A 22,150-nucleotide genomic window follows, 5' to 3' on the forward strand; every position below is an offset into this window, starting at 1 on the left:
CGTAAGTTATTAATATAATGAAATGGGGGTTTGTATACAAAGTACAGTCCGTGGGCAATTATTTACACCCGTGATCAGGTGGAAGGGAAAATTTAGATCGTAACGATGATACTTTGATATATTCTACCAGCACTAACCCAAGGTAATAATGAGAAATTAGTTCCTGCGTGTTGGGATTTATAGTAATTAATAGTTCAAGTAAAGCGATTATTAAAACCGTTGTAATTTATTTAACTGAACAATGTATCTAATTACATGTCAATTATGGACCTGTGAAGGATATTAGTAGCCGTAGGTCATATGTATGCGAGTACAGAATTATAATTATTAATAATAATGCTCTTAATCGTGTGAACGATTGCTCTATTTTGCCCAACATTCTAGTTATTTTTATTTTATAATAATGAATGTGAAAGGTAGGTACCTTTAATTTTACTTAATATTTAAGTTTTGAATCGTTAATAAATTAAAAAATATACACCGTGTCCACCTAGTGCGCGTAAGTCCAGTATCTAGGTTAATAAAATATATAACTTAATTTTTTGTCTACTTTCCCGAGGTGCACAAAATGAAAATATATTTGCATATTTTTTTTTTTCAGGAAATGTAGAGTGAAGATGGCTCTTTCAAAAAACGTATCAAAAGTTGACCTGCGATATACAGGGGACAAAAAAATCGTGCCATACCCGATATCAATCATAATCATAAAACACACTCTACAGTTCTTGAAAAAAATATATTTCTAGCTGTCATACAATCATAATTATGTCAACTACTAGAAGTGACGAAACATAAGAAGAAAAAAATGAAAAGTCGCTTATCTCTAAAACTATCAATATTTTAATAGGGATCATAACACAAAGTCCCGTTATTTTTTCACGTAGAATTCGATAATGCCATAAAAATATAGGTTTCCATTTAAAAATATTAAGTTGGTACCTACCCAGGAAAAACTGAACACCCTGTATATGTATCTTTTATTAACCTAGATATTGGACTCACGCACACTAGGTGGACACGGTGTATACTAAAATATATATTATAATTTCCCATAATTGTCCACAACACAGTGTTTTTTAAGTGCATGGTATAACCTAGGAACCATGGATAGTGTTTGTCCCAAAAGCCTAGGGGTGTTAAGTAAATTGGTTTTAAAGATATAATTAGGTAATTGAAATATTTTGAGAAATAAGTAGATTAATAAAACCTGTGCTAGTGACTTATCTAAATAGAAATTCCCTAATTTGTATACATTTATACCAAAAAATTGGGAGATGCTGATAGATTCAGTCACTATGAATTCCAAAATACAATATACAAAATATTTGGACTTAAAAAGATCCAAAAGACAACCCCGAAATTAAGACAAACTTGGTGCACTCTTCACCCACTGGCTGTTTCGTATCGTTGTGACGAAATTAAAAAAACCCAAAAGTTATTTGTCGAACTTTATTTGTTGTGAAGTTACAATCCTATGAAATGTAATTAAACAGATTAAAATTTGCAAGACACGTACAACAGACAATATAGCTTATCGCCACAGACTGCTTCTTAAATTATGGAAATTGGCAGCCTAAAATGGAAGCAGGGTCTCCTTAGCCGGCTTCCAGCTATAAAATTTAGCGTGGTAACTCTTCTACTTAATAGACGGCAGTTCTAGCGGTGGCTTTGTTGCCAAATGATAACTGCCAAATAAATTCGATAGATTCAATTATGTAATTAAATCACATTTGTGATAAATGCTAAATAAAATAAATCAAGTTAGAAATAAAACTATGAATTTACCTAATTAATTATTTATTTTATATCACCTTGGAATGGGAGAATTCAAAATTAATGTTTATAGATTTGTGCGTTGACTTCCAGTTTGGTATGATAAAACACCTATGTTTAAAAAAATTGCATTATACAGGTTGTGTATCCTTAGATGGGTACTCTTCATCTTATTGTTGATTTTTTTAGATAGGTAAAATAATTATTGACACAAGTGTTGCATATCATGAATGCCATTGGTAGTACTCATATTTGTGACACAAGGTGTTCAAAAAAATTAACACAATGTAAAATGACTGGAACCTTAAGGAGTAGTTGAATTTATTTAAAAAAAAAAGCAACAAATCATCAATCAATGATCCCTTACAGAGATAAGATGATGCGTTCGCTACTGCTGTTGCAAATTTTGACAAACTTTTTTGTTTTTCTACGTACGGACTTCGGACCTTTTGCATTCAACGCAGAAGGGACAATCAGAACCAAGGGTGTGAGGAGATTTTTTCAATATTTTTTTTCGGTTCAACACACCGTTTCCAAGTTATAAAACATTTTCTTATTCTATGACGTCACACACCGTTGGTCCCGATTTTTTTTCGACATGTTGTCTTCTGACGTTTTTCACTCGATCACCAATCAGAACCATGGGAGATTTTTTGATACTTTGAGTCAATTCCGACGTACAAGCAAATACTGTTCTTTTTTTCATCCCGCTCTGCGTCACCCAACGAGTGCTCTACTCAGAACCAAGGGAAGATTTGTTTATATTTCCAGCCATTACCGAGTTACGAGCAAAAACCGTTTTTGTTGTGACATCATAGCTCGATAACGAAGGCTAAAAAGGCCACACGTTCGCTCCCTATATAGGTGTCCTGAAAATGCTAGGGAAGCTCCAGACTCCTGAAGATAGCAGCGAGAGAGAGAAACAGAGAGAGAAATGCCCTCTATAAGGACAAAGTCTCTTTATCTCTATCACACAATATAACTCTATCTCTCTCGCACACAATCAGACAAAAACGACAGAAACGAACCTCCCTTTAAAAATACATGGGATTTATATTTAAAATAAAACAATTAAACTGTAGATATTATTCAAATAACAATAATGTGCAAAAGTTCTTCAGGAATATCGACAAATTTATTTTGGAGGACAAATCCTGTCAATGAATACTAAAAAATATTATTACAAACCTTAGGTGACCAGAAAACAGCCCCGATCTTAGTCCTTTACACATAGGTATTTTTGTGAGGACACTTCAACAAAATATATTATTAAAGACTTCAAAATTTACAAGTATTGAAAGAAAAAATACAGAACGAAATGTTTGATAATTCTGGATTTGTTTTTGAAGCAATAAATAATAAATTAAAGCATATTTTCAACTGTATCATCACAATTAGTTGCATGTTGATTTGTAAAAATTGTAGGTATTTTAATGTTATTTTGTTTTTAGATATTCTCCTGATGTTGTAAAGGTTGTTATAAAAATTGTTGTTTGTTTTTTCAATAAGGATGAATTTTAATTTTTTTAATGATTTTTTACTTTAAACATATATTTTATGCCAGAAAATTTTGATTTCAAAAGAAATAAAAGAAAAATCGTACATTTGTATTTTTTTCTATCTTTAATTATTAAACCTATAAGTGGATGTCAAAATACAAAAAAAAAAACTGTACCATTCCCCGACGCGCGACGTGCTAATAACCCACCGATATGAAATAGATTTATCATCAAATATTTTCTGCAATATTATTTCAATACCAAAAAATTAAAATAGTAGCTAATTAACGAAATTATGATTAAATAACCTAACTGTGAGACTGCTGCAGAATATCATATGAAACTACATAGATATTCGTTGATTCTTTAAAATTATTTTTATTAATACCTACATTAAACATTTAAGTAAATAAAGTAACGCAAAAAACAGATATTGATAAATAAGTGTACAAAAGAAATCCGTAAGTACGTCTGGCAACATTACCAAAACGCTGTTTATATGTTGCTAGGATACGCGTAGCAATTCGGGCCGCTGCATTTGATTCTTCCTAAAATTCTGCTGGTGGTGTACTCTATCGGCAATTCGGTAATTTAAAACTGCTGACCTATTCCAGTAGCGGTCTGTGGCGATAGCTATTTTGTCTGTGCAGGTACCTACCTAAACACTTATCTTAATTCATAAATAATATTGATGAATTAAACAATTAATTCATTAATTAATGATATTTTAAATACGCTCCAAAAGTTCCTCTCAAGTATTTGAAACCAGAAAAATTAAAATCTAGAGGATTACAGTCAGCTAATCTAGATGACCATGCAACAGGACTAACGTAACTTACTATTCTCAGATAAGTTTTTTTTTACTATGATAAGTTATGGTTTGATTTACAACTTTAAATTTGTTTATTTACAATTTATATTTCATAGGCCTATAACTTCGGAGCAAATAAAGATCGACCTACTACTGTTTACCCTTAAAATGTTTTATACTTCCAAAATTGGAATATAACGATACGGAGAGTACGTTATATACAAAAGGTACAGAGAAAATAAATCGGTCTAAGAAGAAAACACCTACGTACGATATTGGAATTTCATACAATTTCCATAATGGATACATTTCTATACCTACAGTAATCGATTTTGGGACATAAGTATATTATGAAAGTTTAATACAGTCGTAAACGAAAAAAAAAAAAATCAAAATTTTACGTTATTGCAATAGCTTAGAAGAGCTTTTTTAAGGTGAAATTGGCAGATTACAAGCTAAAATGAGCAAAACTAATATAAGCGCTTAGTTTTATGGTACCTATATACAAATTCTGGCTAATTTGATTAATTTGCGGATACCGATGATTTTTCGAATTTAGCCCATTTCTATTGGTCCTTATCGCCCTTATGCGAGACATCAAAAAAGTATTTAAATGTTTTTTCCGTAGAGCATAGCGGCATACTCAGTTTTTTTCTTAATTTTATATTTCCTGAAAAATTTTTTTACTTCTTACTTCACACAAGTCTTTATTTATTTGAGTGTAATATATTACTCGCATATGTAAGAAAATTATATAAAGGGTAGAAGGTCCTCACTTCCTTGGCCATATTATAACTTTTGGTCTGACGTAAAATTCAGATATCTGGCACGGATTGCGAATAATTTAGCAACATCTTCGGAATTAAATGGTAAAATATAGGTAGTTTGAAAATTCAGTTCTAGTATAAAAATTTGAAAAAAATACTAAAATACTTCCTAAAGTGCTTCTTCATAAAGGAGATTTCTAAGATACCAAATAAAACTCATCTTTGAAACAAACTTTACACAATCCTCTCTAGCAATTTAAGAAATATATCCAAATAAACTTTATTATTTTTGTAGGTAGAGCTGCTCCTACAAATCTTAGAATACATGGAAAAGTAAAATAAAACAATTGAAATATTTGGAGCTTCATAAATTTTGTATAAATATTGATAGTGTGTAACAAACTGTAAGTACTGGTATACTTAATTGAATTGTAAGACTGTTAGTAAATTATACTAATAAAGCGAAACATTGTAGAACTTCATCCCACTATTTCATTGTAAGTAAATTTATATTGCTGTAGAACATAGTACCAGAAATAAATGTCTGATTATTTTATAATCTATTTTACGGTCTTTGATTAACTATAATAAAAGGTGTCATAAATAAGTACTTACTTAATACAAGTGAAAGTAGTTTATTTTGATTTAAGATAGAGTTCAGTTAAATGACAATCAAATAATATCTTCATTTTACATTCCCTTTTATGATTATTAAGAATAGGTATGTACAGGGTGTCATAGCGAGGAACATCCAAGACTTTCCCTTTTGTCAAAACAAAGGAGACGTATCACATTTTTTCCTAAAATGATTCCTAAGGGCCCCATAATCTTTTAAAGATTGGACGTGAAAAATAAGTTTTGCAATAAATTACTTAAGAACCAGTGCACACATAGACCTCAATCTTAGTGGAGTGCAATTCCCTCAAAGTAGCTATTGTCAATAGTCCAGGCAAGTTAGACCAAAATCACCCAGAATACGGAGATTTTTTTCTGACGAATCGATCGAGTTGCGGTTTTCGGCATTGTCTTCGGAAAAATATCAGGAAAAAAGTCCATCTATTACACTTTGGGGCTGGATCGAAACTGCATTGCGGGTGCATAAAGTGCATCAATTTTTCCGAATATTCTAAAAATGGTAAAAATTGACCAAAAGTTGTAGAAATTTGTGTGCATGGGTGTTCGGGGTCGGAGATTCCGAATATGACCCTGAAAAATATGCCCGACGGCCCTGTCCCCCCCCCTTGACCCCCTGGGGGGGGGGGACTTCTGTAGAACATCGAATAGCTGAGTAACTGCCTTCTAAATTTCTACTCGGGGGTTTTCGGGGTCAGGGATTTCGAATCTGACACTGGAAAATATCCACTACTCTTAGCTTCTCTATCACTGAGAAAAATTGTCGTAGAATTATAGAAATCCTGGTCAATCCGTTCCCAAGGGACACATTTCGTTAAATCAAAAAAATATTCCTTAAAACCGAGGAATATTTCATGGATCATGGATTTTCAAAAGAATCTCTTGGGCCCGTGCGACTGCGGATAATGCATAACAATTAGACGACAAAATCCGATTATCGACAATGCAGATCTCGTGGGTGCAAGAAACATAGAATTACATGCACAATTGCATGTACAAATTGTTTTGGAACCAACTGTTCCAATCCAGAAATGGTCGAAAATGTAATAGATGATAGTGATGGAGACAGTGATGACAGTACTGATGATGAAAATTGTGATTGATAGTGAAAGTGTTAGATAAACATATGATAGTAATTGTCTCACTAATTGCCTTGCAAATAAAAAGAAAATTGGTTCTCAGAATAAAGGGGATTCTTTTCGACTCATTAATTTCCTGTTAGTTTTTCTTACTCTTCTTGTCTAATCTCTGTAAATTTACGTGTGCTACAATGTAAAGATGAGCCTACAAGATCATGGTTGGTAAGCAGGTGGAGCAGTTTTATTGCAAAAATCTGATGTGCCTTTCGATGTTTTCCAGAAACCCCACCCCACGGGCGTCGGACATACTTTTTCAGTGTCAGAATCGAAATCCCCGACCCCAAAAACTCCCGAGTGGAAATTTAGAAGGCAATTACTCAACTATTCGATGTTTTACAGAAGCCCCCCATCCCTTGCCCCGCTGGGGGGCCCCAGGGCCGTCGGACATATTTTTCAGGGTCAGATTCGGAATCTCCGACCACGAAAACCCGTACACACAAATTTCTACAACTTTTAGTCAATTTTTACTATTTTTAGAAAATTCGAAAAAATTGATGCACTCCAAGATGCACTTTATGCACCCGCAATGCAGTTTCGATCCAGCCCCAAAGTGTAATAGATAGACTTTTTCCTGATATTTTTCCGAGGACAATGCCGAAAACCGCAACTCGATCGGTTCATCAGACACATAAACATGACACCACCTCCGGGTTTACACAGACGAGTCGGCGAAGCAAGAAGAGCGCCAGAAGAAAGGGCCCTAGCCGGCGGGGCCCAGCCAGGACAAAAGGAGGTCCCACAAAGCGCCTACACCGGCCGCATTTGCGGTCAGGGTAGACGACGTATGGGGCCCACCTACGAAGGCTGTCCAGGCCTACACGAGATGAGGCAGGATAAAGAGGGATAATCCCCCTCGACCCAAATCATTGAGGCCAATTTCTAGCCATGGAATAATGGCGGTTCATCAGAAAGAATTTTCTGATTTATTGTCTAACTTGCCTGGTCTACAAGGGACCTGCGTTGTTTCAATCCTCGAAAAAATTATTTGACAATATTTTTTACAGATTCATTATTAACGAAATGTTGATATGCCGTAAGTTATCTCCTAGAAAAATCATGACACTGTTAGGAGTACTATCAGTAGAGGGTATCCTAAAAGAAACACATGATTTCATATGAGGAAAAAATTGTTTGTTTAAATTCAAATTTGGCAACTAATCTTTTCATTCGGGGCATTCCTTCTACCGAAAATCCTTCATAATTTACACACAGTCTCAGCTACACACTCTCCGTACATATAATGAATTTTAACAATCTTTACTAGCTCATCCGTCGTATAGCCCTCCATTTTGTCTAACCGCAACGTGTTTACTGCAACATGTGATACCCTGCGCAATGCTGCCAACTCTTCGGAATGAAAATGGCGCACAATTCAAATCTTGCCTACTTTTGGGACACCCTTTAGTTGAACATAAACAAATAATTTTTGTACAAATTCACATTTATTTGATTAAAAAATAGCCAGACAATTCTGTTAACCTTTCCATTGTTGACAAATTAGAATCAAATAGAACGCTTTTTTACCTATTTTAATGTTGTCATAGTTTATTACCATTAGTAAATGCTATGTTGTACACCATTGGAAGTGGTCTATCCAAATACATTTTGTATTGAAGGAAAATTGTATTTAACGTCAAATATACTGTTAAAATTTTATATAAAAATGGCTACTATGACGGAACTGCACTCTGCCAAGTTTGAAGACTTATAATAGGTATATTCAATGGTTTTTAAGTTACTGATCAAAAACTTTTTTATATGTATAACTTTTACAGTCAATTATAAACGTTTTAAGAAACAAATACTCACATTCTTTTGTTAATTTGAGGAAATATGGAACCCTTTGGAACCTTTGCACCAAAAGGTTCCAAAAGGTTACTTTATGAAACTATGTTTGCATAACCATAAATTTCACACTAAACAAGCAAACAAATACACACCACTATATCACACACTTCACTAAGTTAATGTTTGGAATACAATCAGTTTACATTTTCAAATGGGTAATATATTTTAATTAGGTTTGATAGTTTAAATTTTTGTTTGTTTATTTGATTCCACGGCTGGAGATATCATATGTTTATTCTATAATTATTACTTCTTTTAATATTTGTAGATAACAAAGATCCAAGTCCACGTAGTAACTTGGTATACATTTTTCACCGTTCAATAAAATAATCGCCATCTCTTTTCATTTGTGCGTGATATGATTTGTTACCTGTCCGATTTTTTCAGAGTTAAATATTTAGTTGGGCAAAAATAGTTATTAACTATAACCTTAACTTTTGCTGCAAGGGTTTATTTAATTGTTTATTTTCACAACTGGCAAAATACCTAGTTAAACAGAGAAAAAAATTAAAGCTATACCGCAAATAAATAACTTAAATAACAGACAATACGACAGGAAAATTTGTGAAACCCTGTATAATTAGCGAGATAGCTAGAATGTAAATATTATTCATTATTAATTTATAAAAAATATATTTTTATTCAACCGTCACAAAACTATGACATTTTTTGACTGTCAGAAGTCTCTAAGATTGACATTTTCCTTATTGAGAAAAAAATGGTATCTTGGCGATAAAAGTATTCACTTTTAATCCTAAGACCTAAAGTTGACACTTTCAATCCTTAGTTTAAAAGTGTTAATCAAGTTTTAATTTATAAAAGTTTATTCAACAATATTTACAATAATTTTTGTTTATCCACATTGATATTAACTACGATTATTTGAACGATTAAAATTTAATAAACCATTGAAATTGCCACTACCCTTATTCTTGGAGCAATTCTCAAAACGGTCATCATTACCACTATCAACGTTTCAGTATTTTTTTCGCAATATTTTCTTTATTCAAAAGTGTCTTTTAAGACAAGTGAGGTCACCACCGCCGTCAACTAAACGGGTAGTAGACGTTCGTCGTAAAGCGTGTCCACTGAATTCTTTGCAGTTGTCCAGCTTCAAAAATTTTGCGAGACGGCACTGATTTTGTGAATACCGACCAGTATTCGATGACACTTTCCACTAACATATCTGAGAAATAATCGACGTTCTACCAATCCGGATGGACGTAAAGCAACATATTTTCGATAAAAACGTAAATAATAATTATCTCCCAGCACAGTAAAAGAACGTAATCTCTTGGTTTTGGAATAGGGAATTTATATAATTAAGGCAGATTTCACATCTTCTGTTGACTAATTCATCAAAACGGCATGCGTCTGCAACCCCCAATATTAGGACCACCTATACTTAAAGCTTTTTAAACATTTTTTTCTTTTATTTTTAAAGCGTTTACCTTCATCATCAAACGTAAATTATCAAGTGCATTAATCAAAAAACAATCAACTTGCTCCATTGTAAATACTCGCAATTTTTTCGGTATATACCTATATCCCTCATTTTGTCTCTTGAGAAAAGCACGTAACTTTGAATATTTGCTTATATCAATCCTCTTCTTTATACAGGTTCGGAAAGCCCCCATGGTACATCGGCCGTTACGTGAGAGCGATAAAGTAAGTCATAGAAATCCGTGCGATAAACAAGGATGGTTACATTGAAAACGTTTCATAATCTGAATAGTCACTCCCACTTCTAACCCGAAACGGGCGGTGACTATTCAGATTATGAAACGTCTTCACTATAGCCATCCTTGTCTATCGCACGGATTTCTTTACTTTACTTTGTCGCTCTCATGTAAAGGCAGATGGACCATGTGGATTTTCCAGCCCTGTATATCCAACGTTAACCGTAACATTGAATATTGTGACTAAAGCGTTGACGGCTTCATTTTATTTATTAAGTTTGAGAAATACACCATCAATACATCTTCTGAATACAACTTAATGTTTTTTCTTTGCACCAATCCATGAAACGTTGGTAGATACATTCATAAATTTCTCGAGATTTCTTTGGGAGAAGATTCAAAGAAACCTCCTTCGAACACTCCAGTATCTCCTCAGGTACACCTAAATCTTCATTAGACTCCGTATTTACAGAGTTTTCAGCAATTTGAACCACAAACAAATACAAATGAACTCAATTAGCAATATGGCGACTAATGTTTGACAAAATATCCATGACTACATCGACATATCCTACTTACTGTGCTTTATTATCCAAATTTGGTTTGAATAATTTCAAAGCACAGATTAATAATGAAATGGGGGATTTCGGTTGGAGAAAAAATAGCATGTTTTGCTCGGAATAAAAGAGTCTTTTTTGTTTCGCAATTTTGCCCTCTTGGCTCCACTACGTTTTGCCTCATAAAATACAAAATTTGATCGCCACAATCCTAATATAACAATAATACATATACTATTACCTTGTCAAAAACTTTTCCAGCCTCTTATTTTTTACATCGCTGCAGTGCAATGTACATTATTTAATAAGGTACATATCAAAAACTCGAAATATTTACAGGATAAAAATATCTTTTCGTTGTCGGTTTGCATACACTCTAACTAGATTATCTTGCCCATGATTGTTACATAACACACAACAAATGAGGTCATCAGAATAATCTCTAAAGCTGTGTAGATATTTATATTGAACAAACCGGAGCAAATAGTTAAATCGGATAAAAAGGGAAGGCAACCCATAATAATATTCTTATCTATTGAATATCAACTATGTTATAGGCATTCCTATCCTATTAAAAGAATCCACTTGTTCAACGAGAATTGTCTGACTAGTTTCAAAATAACTGATCCAAATACATACAAGTGTTAAGTCGTCAAATAGGAAGGAGAAAAAACTAGTCTTGAATATTTTTAAATTATAACATTGACATTAATTCCATTCCAGCTGATATTTCTAACGACATGGACTAAACTACATACCAACGTATTTTGAAAAATGATAAGAGATAAAAAAGGTATTTAAATAAGTCGTCAATACAAACCAAGTGAGTTCTTACTTCATGCATATTTATTAGTGTCAGTTCGTTAACTGAGTGGTTGTACAAATAAGTGGCCGTAGATCTTCAATCAATGGGAATATTATTTAATTAGTTACAAATAAGAACTTTAGATATTCTTTTACATTTTAGTACATTATTCTTAATAAATTTATTTAGTTAAAAATAAGTATTTCAAAAATACAAAAATTTTGATCAAAATGGACATTGTTCACAATATTTCTCATATGATGAACAAATTGTAGATTGTTGACAGTATATATTTGAAATACTTGACAAGACCTGTATCGCGTTTAATTTAAAGTACAATGCATTCTGAAATTAGGAGTTTCTATGATTAAAAATAAAAGAAAAAATGTTTAGGTATAAATAAATGCTGAGACAGTCCTTCAAATTTGAGCTCCTGAAAGATATTCTTAAATTGTTTGAGATAAAAATGAAATTAGGAACTGCTTATTATTACGTTGTAAATCGAGTATCTAAACCGGAATACATTTAGATAATATTGCTTCAACTTTTTTTGTACTTTGAAAATTAGAAATTTTAAGATAAAAATATATATTCCGATTGTTTGCATAATTTTTTTGGAGTAAAACCGATTTGAAAATGATATGATGCTGGACAAAAATTTGAAATGGAGTTTCAAAAACACTGCCCATAATTAACATGCCTAGAACACAATTGATAATAAAAACTTTCAGAAGTAATTAAAACTAATGATATATTAAAATGTGGCAATTTATAAAGAGTGACAGAATTCAATTAGGAAATATCTAGTTTGGTTAAATATTTCTTCTTGTACCTACTCTTGTTTTGCCCACTTTCCTTAACTATATTTGCACGTAACTATTTTTATTTTTTTTAAATGTTTTTTTATTGATATTTTCCGTTTTCATAGTAGGGCTAATATAGTTAATTGATTTACACAATAATGACAACTCGAAATTGATTAAATTTTTAAACAAAATATCAAATAATCAATACTCCAATTTTTACATCAAAATTTATACTCCAAATATATATTTTTGTCAGTAATACTTATATACTTATCGTAATGATACAAGAGCTCCTTTTCAGTGTAAAATCCTCTACAATTTATAATTTTTCAAGTTAAACTGCGAAAAAAATAATCAATACTTAATGACATTGATTTATCTTGAACGGTTTCGGAGAAATTCAATTTTTGAAGGCTCATCATTTCGTAGGCCAAACATAGTTATAGAACCTTACAAGCTAAGGAAAAACTTAAAATTCAGGAATGGTACACTCTGTTGTACTCTAAAATTAATAATGTTAGATAAAAAATGCAACCAATCCTTTTTGTGTATATAAAAACTTAAGAGATTTTAAAACTTAGTTCTTAAATAAGTTCTAAAATGACAAAAAAGTTCTATATGCCTTTTGGAGTTCAGCTTTACTTGGATACAAATTAATTTGTACTATGTCATTAGTTTCTAAAAATCAAGTATGCCTTGGATCATGTATGTGTATGTAAAATATTATACAGGCTGTCCCGGTACTTGATAAAAAAAAGTTGAGTATAAATAGATAAGGTCAAAATAATATTAGTTCTTCATATACATTTTTTTCATACAGACCTTCGTGAACATGTTATGGGCCCTCAAAGGTGAAAATTAAAAAGTTATTTTAATTTACAGTCTCTAAACTATTAACTTCAGCATAATGCCAATTAGCTCATTTTTGATGTTGTAAGTGAAACTTCATTATGCTCAGAATGCCAGGGACGGACTATGCCCAATGGTTAACAACCCAGAATTTTTGCATAGATAGCGATCACAATCTGCCTGCATCAAAAATCAGTTTACTGAGGAATTTGCCCTCTTGGTTCAACTCGGTAAAATTAACATTTTAGGAAATATTTGTGATTTTATGACAGTGCACATCGAGTGGCGCCTCCACCATTTTTGTTTTTAATTTTTAACATAATTACTATGTTAGAACCGTACATATTTTTAAAATAAGAGCCTAGAAAATCTTACTGTCTGCTTCACAAACAAAATTTGACAAACGCTCTTTACACATAACACAAAATAGAAAAAAAGACAAGAATAAGTTAAAGTTAAAAAAATAATTTTAAAGAAAGAAAACTATCAAAATACATTTTCACTATGGGCACCTTTCACCTCCACACACTTCCAAAGTCTAAGAATGTTATTTGTTTGTACACGAAAAAGCATTTCTGGGGTATGTCTAATATTATCTTAATGGAAATGAATTCATTTGTAGCAATTCATCCCTTGGCTGTACTGGGGTTGAGTACACTAAACTTTTCAGGTATCCCCAAGGAAGAAGTCCATCGGGTTAAAGTCTGAAGAACGCGGTGGTCATGAAATTGGTCCTCCTCTCCCAATCCATTTATTATTAAACGCAATGGATAAATAATCGTACATTAATATTGAAATGGGGAAGAGTCCCATCGTGCATGAACCAAACATTTGTTCGGGTGTCTAATGAAACAGCGTCTAATAGTGGCTACAAATTATTTTGCAAAAACTCCAAACATCTATATCCATTTAGAGTTCCTTAAAAATGTATAGACCTATGAAAATATTACCCACTCTTCCTGTCCATACATTAATAGTGGGTAATAATTTATACGTTTTTGAGAAGCGTCTGAATAGATATCGATATTTCGAGTTGAAAACTTACTTTAACTTATTCTGGTTTTGTTTTTCTATTTTGTGTTATGTGTAAAGTGTCTGTCAAATTTTGTTTGTGAAAATTACATTAGCAGACAGTAAGGTTTTCTAGGTCCTTATTTATATGTACGGTTCTAACATTTACGTCCAATTAAAAATTAAAAACAAAAAAATGGTGGAGGCGCCGCTCGATGTGCACTCTGTGACATAAAATCACAAATATTTCCTAAACTGTTAATTTTACCGTGTTGAATCTAGAGGGTATTATCGTTGGAAAATTCTTCAGGGAACTTACGTTTGTTGCAGACAGATTGCGATCGTCATCTATGCAAAAACTCAGGACTGTTAATCCTTGGGTAGTTTCAATTACAACATCAAAAACAAGCTGTACGCATGTGTTATCGATCACCGAATTTGCATCATACTGAAGTTAATAGTTTAGAGACTGTAAATAAAAACAACTTTTTAATTTTCACCTTTCAGGGTCCGTAACTTGTTAACGAAGGCCCGTATGAAAAAAATTATATGAAGAACTTTGACCTTGTACTCAACATTTTTGTATCAAGTGCCGAGACACCCTGTATATATAAATTTTCAACTATTTACTTTTAGTTCGAACATACCTTTTAACTTGAACATCTTGTATCTCGGAAGCTAGGCATTCTGTACACTAGGACACCCTGTATAATGTAAATAAGAGAATGCGTTTTATTTTGTTAATGGTAAAACTATCCAGTCTTAGCTATTTCTGTACCTCTCAGAACCAACACATGCGAAGACAGTATGAGGTAACGCCATGTTTATAAATAAACCAAGTACCTACTACACTAAAAAATTGCGCAATAAGCCACATGTAATCTGTTTTGATGTCATACTAACCATAATAAAGGTCAGTTCTTCAAAGAGTGCACTTTCACATTTCCTTCCCATATGCGATATAAATTATTTGGCATTGCTATTAATATAGAATTTAAGAGCAAGCGGAAAGACCATTTAAAAAATGCGGTTCACTGGCAAACGTAAAAGACTTTGGTTTTAGCCGCTGTCCCTTTGACAGTAAAAGGTTATTCTCGGGAGACTTCAAACGCTTTTTAGGACTGAGACAAACCTACATAATATCAAAGCTGCGCCAACCTTGTTACCTAGACATATAAAGAGTCGTATAAAATTAACTACGTACAGGTTAGTTCGCTATAAGAACTACCTCTTTTTCTTCGTCATTATGCAACAATGATAGTTGGAAGAAATGTTTATTTTTGTACAATTTTCTAATAACCGAGGTGTGAAAACAACTGGACGCATCAAATTACTGTGACACAGGCCTAAGATGTATTTTTCTTCCTTATAAATATATTCTGTTCATTTATGTACAGGGTGGTTCTGAAAGAACGCATGTAGCGTTCTTTGAAAAGGGTGTTAGAGGGCACAAAATTGAGCAACTTATTAAGCAACTGATAATCCAAATGCTTCTGTTTTCGAGAAAATTAATTAAGAAGATTAACCATAAATGTAAGCCAACCCTGTGCATCTTGTGCATGTGTGTTGTGAGTTGCAGTATTACTAGCAACATTAGCTGAGAAGTTGTTGTATTAAATAACAATGACTATTAGCCGTATTGAATTTTGCCAGTAATGCCATCAAATAGTACAAGACCGGGATTTTACAATCAAGGTGCTTTGATGGATGAATGATGTTTTACTGGAAACGACATACTAAATTTTCACAAGAAGTCTTCTACTTTACAACGAGACCAAGTTTATTCCAAAATATTAAATAGAACAGCCAAAATACCGTTTAAAGAAAAAAATTTGCTCGGTTCCTATTGGTCGGATCGAGACGCTTTTTTCTTAATTCATGTTTTTTTAAGCACTATTTCATGCAATTGGTTTGCAATCTGTATATTAAAAAATTGCTGAGATAAGGACCCTAGTTATCGTTTTTTTTTTTGTTTTTTGTTAATAAGTTTTTTATTTTGCAAACTTAAAAATCTGAAATGTGCACAGACGCGAGTTAATGTAATTACCTTTCGAACCTTTTCTACAAAATTTCGATATCTTGACTTGGGCAGAAAATATACGCGCTCGCATTTGCGACTTTATAATTTTGAAATAGGCCGCCATTTTGAAATTCCGAAGTCCGAATTGCGGGTATTTTTGAGCACCCCAGCGGTTATCTTTTTCTGTAGTTTCATCCAATTTCAGTCTTTGTTCTTTTTATTTAATTCTGAGATTTTGCACATTTTTTTTCAGTGCTAATTTTGCAATGTAAAAAATTTTTTGCGAGTTTTCGCAAAAGCCTATCTTTCCGCAGCAATAAAATTAATAAGTATACCTCATGTCGAACTGAAAAAAGAGCAATATTTTTTTTCATTTGTTATAAACAATATGACGCTCGACATCTACAAATACACAAATTTAGGCTTTTATTCTGTATATTTTTTACTTAAATAACTTTACTTCACTAAAAATATATGTGGAAAAAGGATTAAGTACATAATACAACACCACCCGGCTCTTTTAAATCTGATAGTGTTTTCTGACATAATTTTTCACCATGACTTTTTAGATATTCAACCCCAAATGTGCCAAAAATTCATTTTGACATGTCTTTGAGGTTATATCACACCTACAGATATTTTTTTCATTTAATATTACATTACATTAACTTTTTAGTTTTCGAAATTTTCAAGCTTAGAACGAACTAATTGGAAAGTTTTGCGTGTATTTTAAAGTTTAGCTGAACGTAATTGACTATACAGAGTGTCTCATAATTAGCTGCCAACCCTGAACAGGCCGATTCTATGATCAAAACTAAGTAAAAAAGTTCATATGAACACAGCTAAATTTTGATGAGCAATTTGATGGACTAATCCATTTATTTCCACAAGGTCCATTGGGGTGGGTACGGGGGGCCCTTTAAACAAAAAAATTTTTTGTTTAAATTTAATCTAATTTTAATAAAGAAAAAAATAATAATAAATTAAATTAAATAAAAATTAATCCTTTAAATAGAAAAGAGAGGAAAGGAAAATTATTATTATTAGTTTTTGTTTAAATTACTATGAAATTGACCAAAGTGGGATTAATTCAAGAGCGATTTCCTCAGAAACCGTTAAAGATAACGATTTGAAACAAGAGTACCTTTTTAACGTAAAACAGTTCGGGAAAACGGAATTTGCTGTCCAATTTGTTAAAAAGTCAAAGATGAAAAAGTTACACACGCAAAGTACCAAGGCCCCCCCCCGTACCCACCCCAATGGACCTTGTGGAAATAAATGTCCATCAAATTTCTCATCAAAATTTAGCTGTGTATACCAAATTTCATTCATTTATCACAACGCGATTGAGAGATATTGCAAAAAAATGATTTCCATTCCTCCCTCTTCAATGGGTTCCTGTGCCCTTAGGAAGCATTTCCGGACCCATATTCATATGAACTTTTTTACTTAGTTTTGATCATAGAATCGGCCTGTTAAGGGTTGGCAGCTAATTATGAGACACCCTGTATATTGAAATCAACTAAACTTTAATTGATGACATCTTGAAGAGAAAAGGTCGTATCGAGACAATTCAAAATGGAAACGAATGACGAAGAGCATTACAAGTTAACGTCTACAGTACTGAGTAAAAAAATATATGTAGGTGTGACATATCAAAAACTAGTCAAAATTACAATATTGTATATTTATGTTTGAATATCTCAAAATCTTTACTTGATGGAGTAATTTCAAGGCCACATTTGGATATAGCGTGAAAAATTACGTCGGAAATCACTACCAGACTCAATAAGTCCATCGAACTTTTCAATGTGCTTACCTGTGTTATTAGTAGCTGTTTGATAACCCAGACTTTGACTAACACGCGTAATTTCAATGACATAACTATTTTGAGAATTAAGATAATTATAAAGTGCCTTAAGGAGTAAAGTAAAATATACAATTGATTTTGACATAAAGTTAAAATTTACAGAATGAAAGAGACGTGTACATATTTTCTATTTACAAACTGTTAATGATCTTTTCAAATGGTTCACACAACGCCTTAATCAATTAAGTTTAATCGGTGTCATTCGGTATTAAGATGTAATGAAAACATTTAATTACGACTATACGGTGCAGCTGTCAAGCAAATGTGCAACACATAAGCTGATCCACCTACGTAACCCCATTATTTTAGTGTAAATAGAAAAAGTGCTTGAAACATTGGTAATTATAGTAATTAATAATTAGTATTCCACATGTATTAATTATAAATTTTAGAATTTTAAAATGAATCTCTTTCGATGATAAAACTGATGATACTATCTGCCTTTTTTGCATTTTTAAACATTCTTCATGATTATAAATTTTTCAGATAACACTTTTTATTCAATTTTTTGTATTTTTAACATATAAATCTAAAAAGAGTTCAATTAAAAACAAGAAATTTCATACCACGTTGTGGCTACGACGGTACGGCTGGATATCCTATGAAAAAAAATATGTGTTGTTAACTCAAGACAGGGTGCCTTTTCAGTATCGATAATAAAGTGAATATGAATACCTCCATATTATTTAATAGAAAATATGAATATAAATAATGAAAGTGAAATACGATTTGAAATACTGCATTACTGCAACGACTAAGAAATTAACTGAATCAGTACTAAAAGGCTTCTTTAAAATATTACGCCTCTTTAAAGACATATTCTTTGGATTAACTTTTTTACGACAACGTCTGTTCTTAAGATATTCCAACGAAACTTGGCATATGAGAGTTTTTGATATGGCCAGATATGAATACAAATGCTTTTAAACAATCAAAAAGTCTTTTGTTTTTTGTTATATTTGTTGTATTTTGTTTTTTATTTATCAGAAACACTGAAAAAATGAGTATTTATGGTCAGCATGAAATTTTATTTTTATGACCGAATTAAATATTTTTTACATTTTAGATCAACCCTTTTATTGAAGGCTACACTTCAGTAAACAATGATTTTTTTAATAGTTGATCTTAATTTAAAAAAAAAACATGTAACTAAGTTATAAAGCAACAAAATAAGTTTGGTTTGATTAGAATACCCCGAAATACGACGATAAGATAAGCGCTGAAGAGAATGGAAAAACCATTTCCACCAGGAAATAAGCATTTTAGGGAATATAGTTAACGACGTCTTCAAAAAGAACTCGTTTATCATAATTCCTACTTATATTAAGAAAAATAACGCAAAAAACAAAAAAACATTTAAGGTCTTCTTAGCTACTGTATGATTTAAATTAAAAATATAATTATATTAATATTCGATTACTCAAAAAACCCTAACCAAATTTCTTTAAAATATCTCAAAAATTGAAGGAGCTGTTATAAATAAATTAAATAAAAAATGTTTCTTTTACGATCCACAACTTTCTAATATTCTTCTGAAAAGAGTTACTAGCATCTCCGCGGACACTTGCATCTATCAAATTTTTTTTTAAAAATTAATAACTCAAAATCTATAACTCCTGTGTATATATATTAGGGAATATTTAATAAAGTGACCCTCAAAACACGTAGAATCCGTAAATGCAATAATATACAGGGTGTCCCATTTAAAATAATAAAGTTAATGTCGACTTCCGGTATAACCGGAAGTAGGTACCATAAAGTTATAAATATTTTAGCTGTGTTGGTCCTACTGCCTTTGTTAGGTTGCCAAATTGTCAGATTGATCGGATCAGTACTTTCCGAGATATCGATAGTGACGATTCGTGGTGGAACACCCTATACAGGGCTGGAAAATCCACATGGTCCATCTGCCTTTACATGAGAGCTACAAGGTTAAGTAAAGAAATCCGTGCGATAGACAAGGATGGCTATAGTGAAGACGTTTCATAATCTGAATAGCCACCACCCGTTACAGGTTAGAAGTGGGAGTGACTATTCAGATTATGAAACGTCTTCAATGTCACCATACATTTGTCTCTCCAGGACCATCTTCAACTTAATTTTTTTTAATTACGATCTTAGAAATTTTATTACATTTTTTGCAAGCCTTCATGACCCCCAATACTGTACTGCCTCAGTCCGAACCAGATTCAGACGTTTTGTCTCGAAAAATTCATCTTTAGTGTATTCGTTCCTTTATCTAAATTTTTTATTTAGATTTCTTTCTTTATTGAATTATCGTACACTGTAAGTGTCGTTAGACCCTGTGAAATCCATCTATTTATTTAAACTATTACCACCACGCGCTACAATTAAACATTTATTATTATTAACTATTACCATCACTTGGTCATACATAACTCAATAAGTTGTTGCGTCAAAATTAAAACATTATTACAATTTTAATTTTATTATGACAAATTAAGTCTTAAAAATGTATATCAACAACCAAAACGCAAACTGAATATTCTTCTTTAAAAAATTTCAGTAAATGTTCAAAAACATTTTCGTTTTGGCAAAGGTTAAAAATGAAGATCAGCGTAATATTATCGGCATTTATTATATCTGTAACCGCAACTGTGAAAGAGGATGTCAGATGTATTTGTGTGAATATTCTGAAAAAAATAGATCGGAATTTGTTTGAATTTGGGCACTCGATTCGAGAAGCCTAGAAATAACTATGGACACGGGAATAAAACTCTAATAATGATATTATTTTAATGCGTGGTGATAATAGTTTAAATAACTAGATGAATTTCACAGGGTCTAACGAAACTTACAGTGTACGATAATTCAATAAACAAAGAAATCTAAATAAAAAATTTAGATAATTTTGGAACGAATACACTGAAGATGAATATTTGGAGACAAAACGTCTGAATCTGGTTCGGGCTGAGGCAGTACAGTATTATGGGTCATGAAAGCTTGCAAAAAATGTAATAAAATTTCCAGGAAAGTATTTAAAAAAATGAAGTTGATGAAGGTCCTGGAGAGACGAAACGTTACATATAAAAATTGATTATGCCGTTGGATAGAGAGCAAAAAGTGGCCTTGAAAAAGTGTTCTTCGTTTTTCAATATCACCTCAAATAAGGCTGAAATTAAACAAAAACGGATTTCCAATATTTCGGTTTTATTCAAATATTTCGAAAACTAATCATGTTAGCCTTGATTTTTTTAGAGGCATAATGTTGGCCCCCTGATTACGCAACTTTGACCCCATTTAAGCTACTTCGTACCTCTTACCGTTTCCGAGATCCCTGTAGCGAGAAGCGAATTTGTAACAGCCTATATACACAGGTCGGCGCACAGTGGAGTGCCCGAGCGGCGCGGCGCACAAGTCAAAATGTATATTGTTAATAGGTAAAATAATACACATTGCAATGTAATTACCCCAAGTAACTCCTCAGTATTTTGTCAAGGGATGTTTAAAGATTACTTTTAAACTTTATTAACATCAAAAATTTGATTTTTTGCTATTGTTTTTGAGTCTTGAAAATGACCGTTTTTGCATTTTTTCGTACTTTAAATTGTTTAAAACTCGGAAACCGTTGATTATGGGAGCATATTGCATAGGAACTATTTTCTTTAGAATACCCCAAAAACCCTAAAAAAAAATTTGTCCGGAACAAAACAAGTAATTTTTGCAATTTGTTTAAAAAAATTAGTATAAACAAATTGTGACCAGGTTACCGGCCGGTAACATTTTGATCCTCATTCAGGGAGGATTCACGGAGGTGATTATGCAAAAAAATCAAATCCACTAATTTTTTCATACGTAGCCGCCGATTTCGCCTTTTCTAATTGGGGATTGTTGTATTTTTATAAAAAATGACGGTTATGTAAATGACAAAAAAAAATTATGTGCGACTAATTATGATATATACATTATCTTCGATTTTTTTGCATTATGCATGTAACAGACAAATATTTCTTCATCATTGATCTCTAAATATCATTGTATCTCTCAGTCATGCCTATTTATATGTCAATTCATTAACAACTTGAAATATCATAAAATTTAAATACAATACAGTTTATTTCG

General features: G+C 32.1%; 1 protein-coding gene across 2 annotated transcripts in view; it reads right to left on the reverse strand.

Moving 5' to 3' along the window:
- The window catches only part of LOC108903675 (amyloid beta A4 precursor protein-binding family B member 1-interacting protein), a 540,243-nt gene that overhangs the window by 135,236 nt on the left and 382,857 nt on the right, over positions 1-22,150 (reverse strand). The window contains exon 1 of one of the 2 annotated variants that reach the window (XM_018705927.2): positions 8,432-8,551. The exons of the other annotated variant lie outside the window; for it this stretch is intronic. The gene's annotated coding sequence lies outside the window, so the exon portion shown is untranslated. Of the gene's footprint in view, positions 1-8,431; positions 8,552-22,150 lie in introns of those variants that run through there. 2 annotated transcript variants of the gene reach the window in all.

This window comes from Anoplophora glabripennis, unplaced genomic scaffold, assembly GCF_000390285.2.
Source record: "Anoplophora glabripennis isolate ALB-LARVAE unplaced genomic scaffold, Agla_2.0 scaffold89, whole genome shotgun sequence".
Lineage (NCBI taxonomy): Eukaryota > Metazoa > Arthropoda > Insecta > Coleoptera > Cerambycidae > Anoplophora > Anoplophora glabripennis.